The sequence below is a fragment of the Cryptomeria japonica genome, chromosome 1, assembly GCF_030272615.1.
Source record: "Cryptomeria japonica chromosome 1, Sugi_1.0, whole genome shotgun sequence".
Taxonomy (NCBI): Eukaryota; Viridiplantae; Streptophyta; class Pinopsida; order Cupressales; family Cupressaceae; genus Cryptomeria; species Cryptomeria japonica.
The window spans coordinates 324,537,875-324,557,853 of record NC_081405.1 but is presented as its reverse complement, the minus strand read 5'-3'; positions in this window follow the sequence as shown (position 1 = coordinate 324,557,853).

Below are 19,979 nucleotides of genomic sequence, written 5' to 3'. Positions count from 1 at the left end.
TGGGTTCAAAAGATAATCTTTGAGTATTTGGAAAGCCTATTGACAGTTATCATCCCATTTGAATTTGATGTTTTTGTGTAGCAAGTGCTGAAAAGGATTACATTTATCTGCAAGTTGTGCTATGAATCTTCGTATGGACTGGAGTCTCCCTTGTAAAGATCGAAGTTGACTTATATTTCTTGGTGGTTGCATCTCTAGGATGGCCTTGACTTTTTTTGGATCGACTTCAATTCCTCTTTTTGAGACAATGAATCCCAGGAGCTTCCCAGAGGTTACTCCAAAGAAACATTTCTTGGGGTTTAATCTTACTTTATATTTTTCCAACCGATCAAAAATGACTGAAAGTATGTCCAAATGTGCATCTCTGTCTATTGATTTTCCCAAGAGGTCGTCAACATAATCTTCCATAGTAATGTGCATGAGATCATGAAAGATAGTAGTCATGGCCCTTTGATAGGTAGTGCTTGCATTTTTTAGCCCAAAGGGCATGACACTCCAACAGAAAGTTCCCCAAGGACAAGTGAATGCTGTTTTGTGCTGATCATCGGATGTGATTTTTATTTCATTATAACCAGAGAATCCTTCCATCAAAGATAACATCGCATGACCTGTTGTGAGATCTATGATCAAATCAATATTTGGTAGTGGAAAATCATCCTTAGGACAAGCTTTATTGATGTCTCTAAAATCTGTACATATTCTGATGCTACGATCTGGTTTACTGACTGGCACTAAGTTGGAGATCCATTAAGGATAATCAATTGGGCATATGAATCTGACATCCAATAATTTTTCAAGCTCTACTTTGACTAATAATGCCACTTTTGGATGCATCTTTCTTAATTTCTGTTTCACTAGTTTTGCCCCCAGTTTAACTGTCAAATGATGCATTACCAAATCCAGATCCAATCCAAGCATATCCGCATATGACCATGCAAAATTGATTTGTCGCTCTATGAAGAAACTTATGAACTTTGATATTTATGTATCTATCAGGGAATGTGCTAGGAATATGTTATGTGGAGTTTCTTCTATACCAATGTTTGTTTTGATGGTCTCCTCTACCAACATAGATGATTTTTCTTCATATGATGTCGGGAGAATATCGAACCTTCCATCTTCGGGTGCCTCAGAGAGGTTTTCTCCCTCTGATATGGCCTTTCTTTTTACTTTTTTGGGATCAGACAATGCCACAATGTGGTTTTCATCATAAGACCCTTGATTTGTTTTTATTTTTATATTTTTGCGAATGGAAGGCCCAACACCCTCACCAAAATATGCCACGCTATTGAGTTCTATATTGTATCCTGCCTTATAGTCCCTAGGGGGAAGATCATCTCGTATGCCTGGATAGTCAATAAAGGCTTCATCATTTTGGAATGTGTCAAACTGTGCAGGTCCTTCATGGTCCCAGTCAATAAGTTGGTGGTGAACAAGGGGAAGGCCTTTGATGTCTTCATTGTTAGCGGGGCTAAGGGTGAAGATGCAGTTATATTCAGGTATGTCAAGGAAGTTATCAAGTTCATCATTGGTACTCTCCTCATCTATCTTGATCATGAATGAATTCAAATTGTCATCACTAGTAGTGCATTCTAGGACAAGTGTTCTCATTCTTCGTGATTTTGACCTAGAACCTAGAGGCAAGGACTATGTGGGATCCTCAGGGGTTGCCTCTTGACCAACTTTGAATTTTCTATAAAATTCTTCTTCTTTTGTGGGTTCACCTAGTTCTTGAATGTCTCGATGAGTTCATAGTCACTGGAGGATTTTTCTGAATCCCATTCCCATTCATTGGAGTCTGTGGAATAGTGATTCTCTTGTTGATTTTTGGTGGCTTCAATTTGTAATGCTTCTTCTGTCTTTTGAATGTTTTCCTTGGAAGACATGAAACCAAGTCCTTTCGAGTGTTCCTTTTTGAATGTCAATTTAGGTTGTAAAGGTTCAATGATGCCTTCCTTTCTTAAGTCAAGAGGACTTTTTCCATCATACCCAAATTTTTGTAGGATCTTGAATCCTTTACCATACTTTTCACATGGTGTGTCGATGTTATCTTGTGTATCATTTTCAGGATCTTTGTAAAGCATTTTGTATAATTCTTCTTCTTCCACTTCACCCCACTTTTGGAAGATAGTAGGATCCCATTTGACTGTAATGATGAATATCCATTTAGAAGGATGTGGTTGTCCATATTCTTTTGGTGAACTCATAACTTGTTGTAAGCACATGGTTTGATTCAAAGTGTATTCACCCATGCCCTTGTCCTAAAATTTCCCTTTAAGCTCACCTTGTTTTGATGTTGAAGGTTTTAATGATTCAGGATCAATGTATGCAGAAGAAGGGATAGCTTCCCTATTACTTGGAATGATCGTCTCAGTTTTTGGTCTCAAGTTATTGCAGTATATAAATGGATTAGGATCACCATTAACTATTATTTCAACTCCATTATGAGGAAACAATGCATTGGTGATATGTAGATGTGACTACCCTCATCTCATGAATCCAAGGACATCCTAGTAATATATTGTATGTGAGATCCAAGTCTAGGACTTGACAAACTACATCCTTTGTGACTGGCCCAACTCTGAGAGGTGAGGTGACTGTGCCTTTGGATGAACGCTCTTCATCATCATATGCCTTGATGGTAATTTTGTTTGTGGAATTTAAAACTTTATCTGAATATCCCAATTGTTTAATAGTGCTCAATGTACAAATGTTTAGACCTGCTCCTCCATCTATCAGGACTTGTTTTATTCGATGTTTGTCTAGGAAGGCTTCAATGTATAAAGGTGCATTATGTGGCTGACTTATAGAGGCATCATTGGCTTCTATGAATGTAAGGGAGTGTGGAACGGAAAGGTATCCCACCATAGGTTGAAACTGGTCGACATTCAGATTAGTAGGGACATAAGTGTCTCTCAAGATTTTGTCAAGAATAGCTTTATGTGTGGGGGATATGCGTAAAAGCTCAAGGATGGAGATAAGTGCGGGTGTCTTCCCTAACTGTTCTACAAGGTCATACTTAGGCTTAGTTGATGACGAAGCTGTGTTTTTAGCTAGAGCACCTTGCAAAGTGAATTTACCTCGATGAGTTGTAACATTACATTCAGAGGTTGGTTCAGAAGAAGATCCAATGCCGTTTAGGACAATCTTAGTTCTATGGGTAGAATTCTCAAGTGTTTTATCCTTGATGATAATGGTAGAGACATAATTGTCCATTGAAATGTGATTGATAGTTGAATCATAGTAATAGGATGCTCTGGTATAGTTGGTTTGGTCATCTGTGGCTTTAGCTTTTCCCTTGTCATGTTTTGGGAATGGTTCTTTAAACATTTCATGTTCTTGATTAGATGAGTGTCCTTCAATCTCAATGTCACCTCTATCAATAAGATCTTGTATGATGTTCTTCATTCGATGACAATTTCCCATTTTATGACCCTTTCTCTTATGAAATTTACAATACTTATCATCATTTCACCAATTTGGTTTAACCTTTGGCTCATATGGAGACAAATCTGGAATTGTTATTATTTTGTTTGGCACTAGCTTTTTGAAAATTGATTCAAGTGGTTCTCCCAATGGGGTGTACTTCCTTCATGACTTGGAAGATGTTTGAGTATTCACCTGATTGTTTGTAGAGCTTGATCCAAAAAAAACAATTTTGGGCTGCACTGTATTAGCATCAACAACACCATCATTGACTATGTTCTTGTTTTTATTCCAAAATCTTGGCTTATCTTTTCCTTTAAAGTCCTCTTTGTTTTCTTTGAATATTTTAATTACTCCTTGTTCAATTAGGAGCTTCTTTGTTTCTAAGCCTTTCTCAATGAAGTCTTTGAAGGTGGACAAACAAGCCTTTCTTAGGTCATAACCAATGTCTTTGTTAACATTCTGAGTGAACATTTCTAGCATTTGTTTTTGTGGAATTTCACAAGAGCATCTACTGGCTAGATTCCTCCATCTTTGTAAAAATGATGAAAAAGACTCTCCATCCCTTTGTTTGGTGTTGCACAAGGTAGTGACTAATAAGTCTGTCTCTATGTTGTATGAGAAATGTTGGATAAATGCCTTTGCTAAGTCACCCCATGACTTAATTTCAGGTGGAAGTTGGGAGAACCATTCCATAGCTTGATCACCTAAGCTTTGTGGGAATAATCTCATCAAATATGTCTCTTCTGTTGCTACCTCAATGCAAGCTGTGAAAAACTGTCTTATCTATGCCTTAGGATCCCCTTTTCCTCTGTACTTATCAAACTTAGGTGTCACAAAATGTGTGGGAAATGGAGGCATTGGAATGCTTTTGTCAAATGGATAAGGACATATGTCTCTCATTGTGTAAGTTGTCTTCGGTGTATTTATGTCCTCCATTTTCTTTTGTAAGTCTTTAATTTGTTGCTCCAAATTGTTCTTAGGTGGAGACCGACTTCTTGGACCATATCCCATGCCCGAAGCACTGGGTGGAGGAGAAGTATGTTGCATATATGGATGATATTGATCATACACATGTTCATATGGAGGAGGTCTATAATGATGTTGCATATATGGACCACTTGGTATAGAGTCATGGAGAGGAATGCAATATCTGTTTTGTCCATGTATACCATACTCTACAGGCATTTCATGAGTTTGTTCTAATGTGTTGCCCCCAAATTTGACGCGGGGTTTCCTTGTGTCCAAATTTTGATCATGCCTTTGGATATCCAATTGCTTTGGTGGTTGGTCCTTAGCATTGGTATGTGATTGAGTATATTTTTTGGCATAAGACCTCCATAATGGTCTGCAAAGGTGAGTATCATATGCTTGACCATGTGTGTATGGGACCTATGGTTTTTGAAATAAAGATGATGGTGATTCAGGCACAAGATGTGGTCCTCTATTGCCTCCACTATTAGGCCTCCTTTGATCCATGTTGAGGTGAGGGTGTTGCAAAGGTCGATTTTTTATTATTTGAGACATGTCAAAATCATGAGGGATCTTGGCTCCACTTTGTGCCATTACTTGTAAGAAGTATTGTCTATCTCTCCTGATTATTTCCTCAACCAATCGATTGAAATAGGGATCCATAATGGAGTCTTCCACTTCTGCTGAATATACTGAAATGTTGTCCATATTGTCATTGTGTGTATCATTGTTGTTTGTAGTGTCCATGTTCTCAACATTTGGAATGTTTTTGTAGGAATCCATGTCAGGTAATGTAGTATGATCAAAATTGAAAAAGATATCATTGTCATACTCATAGGAACTCATGTTTACAGACTCTTGAGCCTCTTTAGCTTCTCTCCTAGATTTTTGTGAACGGGTTTCAACCATGAGCTAGGTATTGACCAAGATGTGTGAGATTAGATGAAAATGGAAAGAGTATGGAAGACCAAGAGTTGGATGGAATGTAAATGAATCTGAAGTGTATTTGCAATGTCCAAAGTGTAAGACCAAGTATGTATGTAGTAGAGTAGGTGTGGCTTCCAAAGAGATGATAGTTTCTCTTGATGAGGTAAGTTGACCTTGACTCTAAGTAAGACCAAATGAGACCCAAAGGTGATAGAACTTGATGAGGGACCACTTAGCAAAATGTTGTTGTATATAGTATGTTGACAGAGTATGATGAGGACAAGCAAGTGACCTTTTGACTCAAGTTTAGACAAATGTGAATGTAATGTAAGGTATAAAGCAATGATGGAATTTGTGAGACCCAAAGATAGGTTGAATTCTAGATAAAAATCTGGAGAGATAACCTCGGAAGCTCAATAAGTCTGAAACTAATTGTTCTTGTTTGTTGGACTATAAAAGTTTTTCAATTTTGAACATAGACGTGCCTATATACTTCACAGATGCACTTAAATGAAACAGACGTGGTTCTTTCAGACACAGATGTGTTTCTGAGATTTTGTAAATGCAATGTTGCTCAAGAGAACACAGACGCATTTCTGCCCTTCACAGACGCAGTTAGATGATACAGATGCGGTTCTGTCAGACACAAACGCGTTTCTAAAAACTTTGTGCAATTTTTTCCAATGTGTGAAGTTGCTTGTTGTGACCAAATCTAAATGTTTGACTATTTTTCATGACAAGAGGACACAGTGTTGATGAAAACTCAATGTTTGCAAGTTTTTAGACTCAAAATGACTCAAAGAAAAGTGTTTTGTTTGATGTAAAATTGTTTTTCATACACTTGAAGACACAAAAGACACAATGTTTTGATGTTTGGTCTTGAATGTTTGATTTTTCAAAATCAAACAAGCACAATTCTTATGGGTGGCCAGGACAATAGTTGTTGATCCCACATGGGGTTTCCCCCAAGGCTACACTATTCAGAGCGGATACTTAGATGCTTGACCCCACTGGCTCCACCCTCGACACTCACTTCTCGGGGCAGCCAAGCATCAGTCTCCACGAAAACTCCTCATGGTGAAATTTGTATCTCTACTAAGAACCATATGTGTGTGGGTCACTCCAGAGGTCTGACCTCCTGCCCCAACAACTAGAAGGATTTTGGCTTCTAAAACAAAAAGGTGCTAGTAAGGGCATCCGCTCGTGTGGCTATACATGCGACACTTTCAACTCTGTAAATATAGAAGACTCCCAGCCGGTAGGGGTTACACCCTACAAATGATCAAATAAATTTGATCAAACGGATTTATGAGGAGACATAGTGTCGGTATGAACTAATCAGCACACGTTATCCATAGTTTTCACCATGAATACAACTATTTATAGTGGTTCGGAAGAGGTGGGTTTTCCTCGCTACCACTTGGGTCATTCTCTCCTCACTAGTAGTCCTAATGACCACATGGGGAGATAGGCCCTCTAAAGATGAAATAAAAGGAGCCTATTACCCAAGACACAAAAGACACAGGTTCAATTTTAGTGCACCAATTGAAGTGTTTGCTAGTCTATGAAAACAAGGCACACAATAAAGATCAAAAACCCTTGCCAAGGTCCTGCAACAAAGATTTGTTATTAGTTGGGACTATTTCAAATGATCACCCCTTCCTACAAGCACACAAGTTAGGTAAATTTTAGATCCAAAAGACTTTGTGAAACAGGGGCCTTCGACAAAATGATTTTGCTTTCAAGACAAGTTGCACCACTTTTGTTAGCTAGATCTGAAAATGTTAGCTCAATATAAACCAGATCTGAAATCTGAATAATGAAATGAAACCCTAAAGTCGGATAAAAGACCAAAATGCAAAAAAGATGAACATAGATGCAATTTTACCCTACACAGACGTGATTCCGCAACATAGATGTGCTCTAACCCCTCACAAACGCGTTTCAGCAAAAATGCAAAACAAAAAATTTGCAAGACACATACGCGATTAAAATGATCACAAACGCGATTATATCTCATAGACGTGGTTAAATTTCCCATAGACGCGCTTGTAATGAAAACCCGCAATTTGGAAAATGAAAATACTATCTGAAACATAGATGCGATTAAGAGGTTCACAGACACAACAAAAAATCAAAAACGCGATCTCAAAATTCGCAGACGCGGAAATGTCGAAATGTTGCTGGAAATGTCGGATCTGCAACTTCAAAACACAAAATCTACAACAAAAAAATGTTAAATGCAAAAGGGACAAGAGTCCCACCGAGCATGGCAAAATATATATGGTGAAAGTGGATAAACAACAATATTGAAAGACTAAATAGATTCAACCACAAAACCCTAGACTAACAACAACAAAGATCCACCATAACAAATGAAGATTACCTAAGACAATGCAAATCAAATGAAATCACAAAGATTATACCATCACATGTCCAATATGGTTTGGATCTCCATTCTTCCTATCTCCATTGATCTTGCTTGATATATTTTCTCTCAGATTTTATGTGTGCACAAGAGCTCAACAAAGAATGGAAATGTTGTTGCAAGTAGGCTTGATCGCATATGAAAGTTTGAAAGCGTAGTATAGTCAATTGATCAGGGTTGATAATGAAGGAAGCATCTCCTTATATAGAAGATACTATAAGAAATGGAGGAATAAGATTGAGAGGTGTAAAAGATAAATGGTCGGCTATGATTATAGGGTAGGTAGAGAAAATAATAAAATAATGAGAGGGCAGGTAGTGTAGGAATTAAGAGATGAATGACATGTGTCATAGGTAGAAAAGGTTAATGAATTAATTAAATAAATAGATATTTATTTAATAAATAGAGGAAGTGGGATCAATTAAATAAATAAAAGTATTTATTTAATTTAGGAAAAGGATAATTTAAATAAATAAAAGTATTTATTTAAATGAGAAATAAGGTTAGAAGAGGATAAATGAATGAATTAAATAAATAAAGATATTTATTTAATTAGATGGGACAATTTTAGGTGTCTACAATATCTATGTATATATACATGTATACATATATATATATATATACATATATATACATAGATACATATGTATACATAGATACATATATATACATATGTATATACATATATATATATATATATATATATATATATGTATACATATGTATCTATGTATATATATGTATATATATGTACATATGTATCTATGTATATATGTATATATACATATGTATATATGTATATATACATATGTATATATGTATATACATATGTATATATGTATATATACATATGTATATATGTATATACATATGTATGTATATGTATCTATGTATACATATGTATACATACACACAAATATATATGTATCTATGTATACATATGTATACATACACACAAATATATATGTATCTATGTATACATATGTATACATACACACAAATATATATGTATCTATGTATACATATACGTATATATATGTGTGTGTATATATACATATGTATATATGCATTTATGTATATATATACATATACATATACATATATGTATATATACATATACATATACATATACATGTATGTATGTATGTATGTATGTATATATATAAATATATATCTGGGTGTGTGTGTGTGTATACATACATGCATGTATGTATGTATCTATATATGTATGCACATATATATACATGTATATATACATATATACATATGTATGTATGTATATACATATGTATATATGTATGTATATATATGTGTGTATATATATACATATATACATATGTATATATATATGTATATGTACACACAAACAAAGATTCATTTGCAACTTTCTTCTTCTTCTCTCTATCTGGATATTAGATTCATAAGGATGTTCTTAGGGGTGTATTTGATATCAAATAGAAATATTGAATGCTTATTGATGAATGTGATTTGGAATGTATAAAAGGAAAAATTTTGGTTAGAATAAATTCTCCATTGAAGGCCTAAATTAATGCATTGCACCTATGACCCCATTTAAAAATGAATAAATTAGGTAGAATATCTTTTGCAAATATTAGATTAATAGATCATGTTATACTATAACTATTGAAAAAGGTAAATTTGGTGCATTGCATGTAAACTATGTATAGGAAATTTGAATTCATTCCTTCGTGTTCCTATTTGATGTGGAAAGATAAAAGTCTTAAGCTTCGTGAAAGATCTACATGGTTTTGATGAAATGTTGTCTTTAATAAAATGAACGGGTTAAGTAATGGTGTCATCTCCTTACCTTATTTGAATTTCAAAATGATTGTGCTTGCTCAATAAATTTAGTAGAATGGATTAATCATGAGATGAATGATGTTATAACATTTTAATAACTAACAATTTTTTTCCTTTAGTTGCAGAAAACAGTGTTTTGAATGATCATTTTTAAGTGTTGATAGGAGATGAGTTTGATATGAAAAGCAAATTGTTACAAGTAAGGTCATAGTTATTACTTCCATGATTAAATAAACAAATTTATTGGTTAGTGACTGGTTAGGACAATTATCATAGATGATAGGAGTGATTTTTATTGAAATCTAATATTAAATTTCATTTACAGTTAAAGTAATGAGATTTGTTTCTTAAAAGTAATGATGTGATGTATGTGTGAGTATTTAAATGACTAAATTGCCTTATGGCATCATGAAGGGTATTCTAAATACCTACATGCTATTTGTTGTGCATTGTGAGCAATGGTGTATGTTGTAGTATGTCATCAAGTGATTAATTGTGAATCTGATGTGTATTTATGTTATAGTCACAATCTGGTGCATGTGATTATCTTGCGAATGAGATATCTTAAATAATTTTTTTTCATTTAATGAGTGTATTCCTCATGTGTGTATAAGACATTATATCTCTTTCTTGTATATGTCTTCTTACATAAAGGATGATTGCATAATTTCTTGTGTGCAAGGAAAAGATTGCATTGCATTAATGATGGTAGATGGGTGAAAGTAGAAACCATGATTGATTTTATTGTTGCATAAAAATTTCTTACAACATATATATATAGATATGGGCTATTGTGTCTTGTGTATATTCTCTAATGCATTCAGGACATTGTGTCCTTTGGTGTCATGCAATAGTTACTCCCTCTAGTGTGGCTGATAATAGTCACCTTGTTATGTGGTTCCATATGTGTTGGTTGATTTTCCTTGAGTTATTTGTGATTTGTACCTAGTATTGTTGGGCTAGCCTAATTTTTGGATTTCCTTATGCTAGGGTTGGCCACTAAATTCTTCTTTCTATCTATTTTGTGGCACTTGTCATACTTTGTTTATTGTTTATATTGCTGAAATTTTTATTGATTTTATGTTGAGCTTGATAATTTCCCCATTTGGATTTTTTCTTTTGATATCTATGGTGGTCATTCTGAATGTTTAGTATTGTGGTCCCCTATTATGTGTTAAGTGTTATTTCTATCATGTTCATTTTTGTACCTCTGATAGTGTGTCTAAGGGAGGACATCACAAAGAAGTGTACTAGGCATGATGGGAAATTAGATAACAATAATGTTAGTTGAGGAAATGAAGTATGTCTTCCAGGATGGAATGCATTTGTAATTTTCTAGATTATATGAAATGTTAAAGAGAAGTGTGTTTGAATTAAAGAAGTTTGAATAATATGCTATAGTTAAATGTTATTGAATTGTAGGTTCCCTATGAAGGCTTATGTGATGAATACTAAGAGGGGGGGGGGGTGAATTAGTATACAGATAAATACTGTAATCAATCTTTTAAACAGTTTAGTAGATAACCGATGCAACAGATTCACTAATCAACTGGTTAAGATAAATGCAAACCAAATAGAAAATGAAGCATTCACCCACAAAAGAACAATCACCATAGCACAAGATATTTGACATGGAAACCCAAATGGGAAAAACCGCAATGTGCAGAAACTCACAAGTAACTATCTGCAGAATAGTAATCAAACCGGTTAAGGTCAGACCGGTTAAGGTCATACAATGTTCTTCACCAGAATAGATCCTTTTAGGAATCTAGATCTCTGTTAGGAGATAAGTCCTATTAAAGACTACCTTGTTAAAGGATTTCATATCCACAGTTGTGAACCACCTTGTCAGAGGATTTACAAAGGCTTTGCTGGGCCTACCCGGTTAAGGGTTTCAGACTTGTCGAAGATATTAGTAATCAACAAGTGAATGATCTAGATGCTAGCACATCATGCTTAATTAGATCCTTGACAGCTCATTGTTAATGCATTTCGGCATTACTTCAGTCTTTAATATCTCCACACTCTATCTCTTCACATAGACCTAATCTTCTCTTCAATGATCGCACATAACCTTTTCTATTCTATATCTCTCACATGCAAACCCCAGACATGATGTCCTTATAAAGGAATCTGATTTCATGTTGGTCCAATAGAATTAGACTACAAGTTCCTAGGTATAGTGCATCTAAACACATTTGGTAACACGATACAAACACACCGCCAAAGTGTCAGTGGATGGTAACTCATCACACATTATAGTAATACCGGTTGGTAACTCATCACAGATATACACTGGTTAATATAATATACCGATTACCGGTTGTCAAAAATGAAGACTGGAAGATCGTAGTGTTTCGATCAAAAGTTAACTACCGCTTGGGTCCTTCATACCACTTGGGATCTTCAGTCAATCTATGACCAGTATACCATCTTCTGCAAAATATCGATAGTCTAAAGACTATACACTCAATAATACACAATACCGGTTGGAACAATTACCAGTTGAGCATAGCTCATACATCAAGAAAGTGTGTGTCCATCAATGACAATCAAAATATCATCAAAATGCCAACAATCTCCCCCTTTGGAATTGATGGAAACACTTAGGAAAATTTTGACATCTAAGTGTTTTGACAACAATAACACAAAAGATGGTACAATCAAAATTACTCCCCCCAAGCATATGCACTACCCCCTTTGCAAAAATTACAAGTAAGTGCATAAACATTCATCAAAATTTTAATGTATGTACACTAATCCCCCTTTGCCAACAATGACAAATTAATGCAAACTATCCTTTTTATAAAATAACATAGAGTAGATGTTCATGACAATAAGGAATGAAATTTCTCAAAAATAGATTTAGAGTTCTGCACAAAAATCTTCATGTCCAATATCCATGACTCAAGTAATGAGGTAGCAACCTGACTTTCAGTCTTCATTTGAAATGCCAGTTCTTCCAATGCGTCGATGGTACTCATCTCTTGAGTTAGCATGATGGCTTCCAAGTTGAGAAAACATTTTGGAAGAACCTGCAGTTTTGGCAATAGGAGCAGTTGAAGCTCCGACAAATCTTGAGTCTGGTTGTTGATCTCTAGGTCCATCTTGGTAGTCTGATGCTGAAAATGATGAATAGTTTGTCCATAGGTAGTGAATAAATCATAGGGCATCTTGAAGTTGGTGATATATTCCTGTAACTCCGATTGGAGTTTAGCTTTCTATTTGAGCACATCTTCACAAAATAGATAGGGTTGGCAAATTTTACTCAAAAGTAATTTACCCTCACCCATAGCAACACTAATATCTTTCTGTTTCTTCAGTAGTTGTGTCCTGAGTTCATTCATGTGCTTGACTAAGGCAATATTGAGTTCCTTTTCATGGTTATTTCTTACAGTTGCTTGAGCAACATCTTCCAAGCATTGTACCTGGTCCTCTACTACATTACAAAGAAGCTTGAGCTTGGATAGAGAGGAGTCGGTACTGGGGAGGTTAGTATTGGGAATTAGACTGGTAAGGGTGTCAACTGCAATTTGTATGACATCCCATTCTTTCTTCCTCCGCAATTCTTCCAATCTCTCTTGTGCAAGTTTGATGCCTCGAAGTAGCTCAGACTCATCTGCAGATTGAGTCAGACATGCAAGAGTTAAATCAATAAGACTTGTGGAATCAACCTACTGGGTTTGATCACCGGTTGCCTTAGGAGTCTTCCCTCCTTCTTTGGTCTTGATCTCCACTTGTTTTCTCTTCTCTACTTCCTTCTCCTCTTCCACTCTTTTCTTTTCTTCTTCTTTCTTCTTCTCTGACTCTTTCTTTTTCTCCTCTTCTTGTTTCTTCTCCATTTCTTCCTTCTCCTTATCCTCTTCCTACTTTTTCTTCTCTTCCTCCTTCTTCCTTTCTTCTTCCTTCCTCGTGTCTTCTTCTTTCTTCTTCTCTTCTTTCTTTCTCTTATCTTCTTCTCTCTTCTTCTCTTCTTCTTTTCTCTTATGTTATTCTCTCTTCTTCTCTTATTCTTTTCTTTTATCTTCTTCTTGCTTTTTCTTTTCCTCTTTTCTCTTGTTTTCTTCTTGCCTTTCTTTTTCTTCTTGTTCTTTCTCTGCTTTCTCTTTGTCCTGTTTCTCTTTCTCAACTTTTTCTTTTTCAGGAGTGACATCCTCATTATCTAATGTATCAACATCAATAGGGTCAATTTGTTCTGTCACTCTTTCACCTTGACTGTCATATACCTCATTCGATTTGCCTGAGGATAGGTCAGGTTCTTGATCAGCCTTCCTAATGGCTTCAGATACTTGGTGTATTTCGACAACAGCTTTAACATGTATGTGTGTATCCTTTTCTACTTCATAAGTTTTACCTTCTAGTAGCTTGAGTCACCTCATTCTCATAAAGAAGATGCCTTTGTTCTTATCCATAATTTCAAATAAATCAGAATTTGAAGCATCAGGAAAGTATTGTGCAAAAATTTTCTCCCTGATCTTTTGTTCTCTCTCATTGGCAATGCACCATTTATTATCCAAAGAATTATACAAAGAATTTGGAGTAATAGATTTAATCTCAGAAGGGGACCAATCATTAATACATAACTATTTAATGATCTCCTGTTCTACCTCCTCTTTCTCATTATCACTAAAGTCATCAAAATATTCCTTTAAATCATCAAGCACTTTCCTCCTAATATTCTTTATTGTCCTCTGACAATGTGTCGTTGGTTTTGTAGACATATAAAAATGACCATATTCCTAAATGAATATTTTATGTTCATTCCTCTATTTAATTAAATCCAATTTAATTGAATCACTTACATTCCTCTATTTAATTAAGTAAATTACTCAATTTATTTAAATTAAATTCACTAAACCTCTTTTACCATTTAATAGGATAAGTAATTTTATTCAATTAAATCCCTTCTATCCACTTTTTAATTAAATTCAAATTTAATTAATAGTTTACCCTAAATTGAATAAATCTAATTTATTTAATTTCCCCATTTGCAACCAAATTGAAATAAATTAACTTTATTTCAATAAAATCCTATTATCTCTCCATCCACTTTCAAAATCCTACATCTCTCACTTTCCTCATAAACACTATTCCTAACCCCCTTCTAGACTCTTCTAATCACTTCTAAATTAGCCTAACCCATCTCCTAAATATTGTCACATCCCTAAGCAAGGGGAAGTCACTTCTCAAACCCTCAAAGTCTTTGAAAACCATTAAAGGCTTCAACAACTTAACCTTGAAAGTCTTCCAAACCATTAATGGTTAACTCAACCCTCCAGCATGATTAAAGACTTTCTCTAAACTCAAACTCCATGTAACCCAAGGGTCTCATCAAGAATTTATTGCTTTGACCATGGTTATTCCTTAATCCTTTGCACAAGAGTTTATCCTTTGGGTAAAAGCTTTATCCAATGGGTAATCCTAACCTAACCTTAACCCTTACCCCCTAAGATAACCGTGAGGTCTTCTCAAGAATTTAATGCTTCCTACCTCTCTTCTCAACCCAACCTTATGTTGACAATTGTCACCATTTCATTGGTGCAAATTGCAAACATAGATTGAGCAACTTTCAAACTCAACCCTTGATTATCTCTTTCAATCCTGGCCATCCCTTGCCCTATTTTTGCTATAAATAGAGCTCTCATTCCTCCATTTTGATATATGCAAGCTCTTAGTATCATACTTATGCTCAATTTTATCACATTTAGTCTCTCTCTTTGCAAATAAGAAGTAATCTAATAATCATTTTAGATTGTTTCTTTTATCAATAGCTTAAATACATAACTAGTATATCATGTTAGGATAGTATCACTACTAATCTTGTCATCTTATAATATAGTTCATTTCATTTGTAGGATCATGCATAGATAGGTTGCATTCTCATGTTAAAATCAACCAAAGCATCCCTCGTTCTTGCATTTGTCATCCCTAAACCACTTTGCTAAGTGATCTGAGAGCAAAGACATTGGTTTGAGGGACCTTGTGAGATAGAGAACCATGGAACCAACCTTGGGAAGCTGATTCATCCTTCATGACTCCATAGCTTGCACCAAGAAGTCATGTGGGTGTGTGGGCAAGGCTCCTTAGGCTTCACTTTTCACATTTTAAGTTCTATTGACCCGCTTTTCCCGCATACATTTCTGGCGCTCACCGTGGGGCCCGACCCCATATATCAAATCGGTTTTTGAATTTAACCACTTTTTCAGGTACACGGGAAACAAGAATCAATGTGTGAGAAACATTCCCTGACGCATCTAGTTAACAGTCTAGCGCATCCCGCTTTCTATTTAGTGCGTGGGGTCTATTTGATAGCACGTGTAGTTTTTAATATAGCGCATTATCCCACTAACATTTTCCTGTAGGTCTTGGTGCGGGAGAAAAATAGAGCAGCGCATCCGGAAACCATCTTAGCGCATCCTAAAAACAACATAGTGCATCATTGTCATCTTTTAGCGCATCGTTGTTATATTGTAGCACGCAGTTTGTTCTGTAGTGCATCATAGACAGAGACACAAAAAACTAAAATTTGTAACCGAGGATAAAATTAGACTTGTTGAATTCCATGAGTTATCTAACTTTTTTACTTGTTATTGTGCAGGGTTCTAACAATTTTCTTGCAGATAGGAGCTTAGTTTTATGACCGTTAGGGTAGTTTAGAGTTTTTACTAACTTAGATAAGTTAGTTAAAATTTGAACTTCTTTCAATTTTCTTAAAAATGAACTCATATTTTATTTGGGTACCTAAAAAGAACCACAAATCCAAAATCTTTTCTTACTTTTCTAAGAGGAAAATTCTTAATTTGGGCTCTAAAAAGAACAAGACAAATTTTGATTTTGCAAAAGGCTTAAAAAGAATCTCACCATCCTTTGGTGCATAAAAATATTCATCTTTAAATTTGGGCAAAGTAAAGAATCAAAAAAGTCAGTTACAACTAAAAGAGGGAAGATCTTCCCCTTTTGATTGCTTTATTTTATTGACCACACATCGTTTTTGTTTTGTTGACCCTTTCTATTCAATAGATCAGAAAATCATTGCCATAAAAGGTTGAAATAAACACCATGTTTTTGTGGAGCAACATCTCCATATAGATTTTAGAAAATCACTGAATTGAAAGGATAAAAAGAACAACTTGATTGCCTTGTCTCGAAAGTAGAAGGTATATGCTCTCCCCTTAACTAGGTGATCAAAAAGCCAGACTACTCTTACACTTTCAATCATTTAAAGTATTTACATCCTTTCGTAGGCCTGCCTTCCCGAGGGCTTGAAAAACTCTTAACGCTATTTATGGCCAGTGTGAGGGGAACGACCTAAGTGGGAAATGACTTTGATGGCAAGTGTTCCAACCCACTATAATCAAAGGTGGAAAATGATGAAAGTCCTTTTCAACGATTGTGCGCAGCGATTAGCCTTCTCCCAATATCCTTGAGATACGTAAAGCCTTTGTTCTAAAGGTTGGGAAGCCTCCTGAGGGATTTTATCACTGACGGCTGAAAAGGAAGCCTGATTACGAACCTTAGAAATAGAAACCTCGAGCCGAGTCAGTAACCTGACATTTGTAATATCATAGTACAAGGGTGGGGAAGAATCCGCCCCTAAGATTACTCACCATATATCTCCCAAGATAACTACTCAATTGTGAAGAAATTCACTTTGAGTTAATTTCTAGCAAAAGCCAAAAAAAGGGGCACCCTTTAAGGGGTGACACGGTTGTTTGATCTGATGGAGTATCGAGACTAGTGGGCTATGGTATTACTTATGACCCTTGAATAAAGAGTCTTTTTGAAGTGTATTCTTTGTAACCAAACCTGTTGAAACATTGGGGATTTGAACACATCCTTGAAGAATATACACTTATTGTTTAGATTAAGCAAAATGGTTATGTATTTTGTGTTGTGTTTAACTTGTTACTTCAGAAAATCATCCATCAGCATTAAAAACTTAAGGCAAAACACCAAAATCACAGAAAACAGTCAAATTAGGGCAGTTTAGCGCGTAAGAGCAACATCTTAGTGCATATCAACCATACCTTAGCACATCCCAATTTATCCTTGGTGCATCAAGTATTCACAATAGCACTTCACAAAATTTGGAAACAGTCAGAAACAGTTTTGCGCATCCAGAAAATAGCCTAGCGCATTGAAGTATCAGATTAGCACGTGGGAGTCAAACACTAGCACATAGGGTTTATCAGTTAGCATGTGGAAGGCCCATACTAGCACATGATATTTTGAGCAAAATAGAAAACAAAATTAAATAGTCTTAACCAGTTAGCATGTAGACCGGGGTAGCCTAGCGTGTGGGGTATTTTTCTTAGCGCATCGAAGAACTTTTGTAGCGCGTAGGGTCTCTGCTTTAGCGCGTGATCAAAAATAGAAAAACAGGAGGCAAAACAGAGGTAAATTTAAAAAAAAATAAAACATTTTTGGAAACCTCCTTTCATCAGCTTCATTTTTTGTCAAAACAGAATATCAAAAATAGAGTATCAAAAAAACTATTTCTAGAGCAAATTTCTAGTCAAACCAAAGTTGTCCAAAATCCAAAACTGGTTGGACGATAAACATATCTATCCTATCAAAATCAAGAAACATCATCGCAAGTGACGAATAGGTCATTTATTATCTCATGGATTTTATCCCAAAAACACTTGTTCAACAAATTCAGGTTGTCAAATCAAGTTTCCATATCGGGAAACTTTATCCATATCATTTGACACGCTTTGTTGTGAGGGGGCATCTAAACCTTCACTTTAATAAAGTAAAACTTGAGTCTTCAAAACAAGATAAACTGAATCCAAAACAACTCAAAGGAAACCATTAATCACTTATGCATGACTAATCCTCATATTTTGAGAAGAAAGAATATTTATCGTAATACTAAGTTAAAGAAACAACAACCAAGTTTTTCCAAATTTGTCAAAAAAAATAAATTTTTATACATCAATCGTCAACTCTTCAAATCTCATAGAATATTTCTTCATCACCTCAAACTTTATATCCAGAACAAATCCAAGGAATTTGACAAGGAGCCTTTGAAGACTAGGGCATATTGTCAAAAATCTGCATTTAGTCAAATCATAAACCGTGGAGGAAAGATCAATCCTGCATTCTTTTCCGACAAGTGCATCACTTACAACATACCCCGATTTGAACCACCAACCCTTGAGAAACACATCAAAGAATATTTTATCCCCTTTATCATAGAAAGCTTCTACTAGATGTCTGTTGTTACTCACTCTCAACAAAACAAATAAAGCGAAATGCAATCAAAATCTAGCATGAATCGGAGATTATCAAATCCTTTCGAGCATCCGAGTCTAGAGGATGCCAAAATTTCTGAGGAACTTCTTCAAGAATGTCAAGAGAGTGCTTCATTTCAAAAACTTGTGAAAAGACTTATGAAAAATGACAAGGAAAAATACCTACTCATGCTTACAAGCAAAGGGGTTAAACTTCCTGAAGACTTTGACACAGACATGTTTAGAACAAGATCTCAACATTATGAATATTAAGAATGACAACAAGAAGGGGAAGCATGTGACCTTGAGCAAGATATTCTTGAACAAAACATACCAGAACAACATACACTAGGGAAAAACATTCCTGAGCAACACATCCCCGAGAAAAATATACCATTCCATACACCATTTCAACCCAGGACTAATGCAAGGGAAGAAGTCCTCCCTTGGCAAAACAATGCGCCTTTGGTTGCCCTTACTCAACAAATGCAAATGTTACAAAGACAAATGCAAGACATGCAACAAGGGACAACATTATGGTATTCACTAAATGAAATTTGTCCTTATCCTTTTGACAGAAGATTGCACATGGTCCCTTTTCCTCCAAACTCAGACATTCCAAAATTTGACAAATACGATGGGAAAATCAATCCTCGTGATCATGTTCAAGAATTCTACACCATGAGTCTTGAATTTGCTCATGATGACACCTATCTAATGAGGTTATTCCCAAGAAATTTGGGAGGACAAACAATGGAATGGTTATCCAAAATCACACCTCCTGTCAGATCATTTGATGAACTAGTCAACAAATTCATAACTCAATATTCCTATAACATTCAACATGCTATTACCATGCTAGATGTCTGTAATACGAAATAGAAAAATAATGAAACATTCATGGTATTCCTTCAACGTTGGTGGCGTGTGGTTTCATGATATCCTCGAGATATTCCTAAAATGGAGAAAATGGAAATTTTCATCGATAATTTGAATAGTGAGACGAGTTACAGGCTCAAGCTCCAATGCATGTCATCTTTCACTAAACTGATTGAAAATGACATTCAAGTAGAAGAAGCACGTGTCAAGAAAGGAACACTAAAATTCTTTAAAGAAGGAATAGGTTCATCAAATTACAATTACCAAAACAACAACAACTTAGACAAATC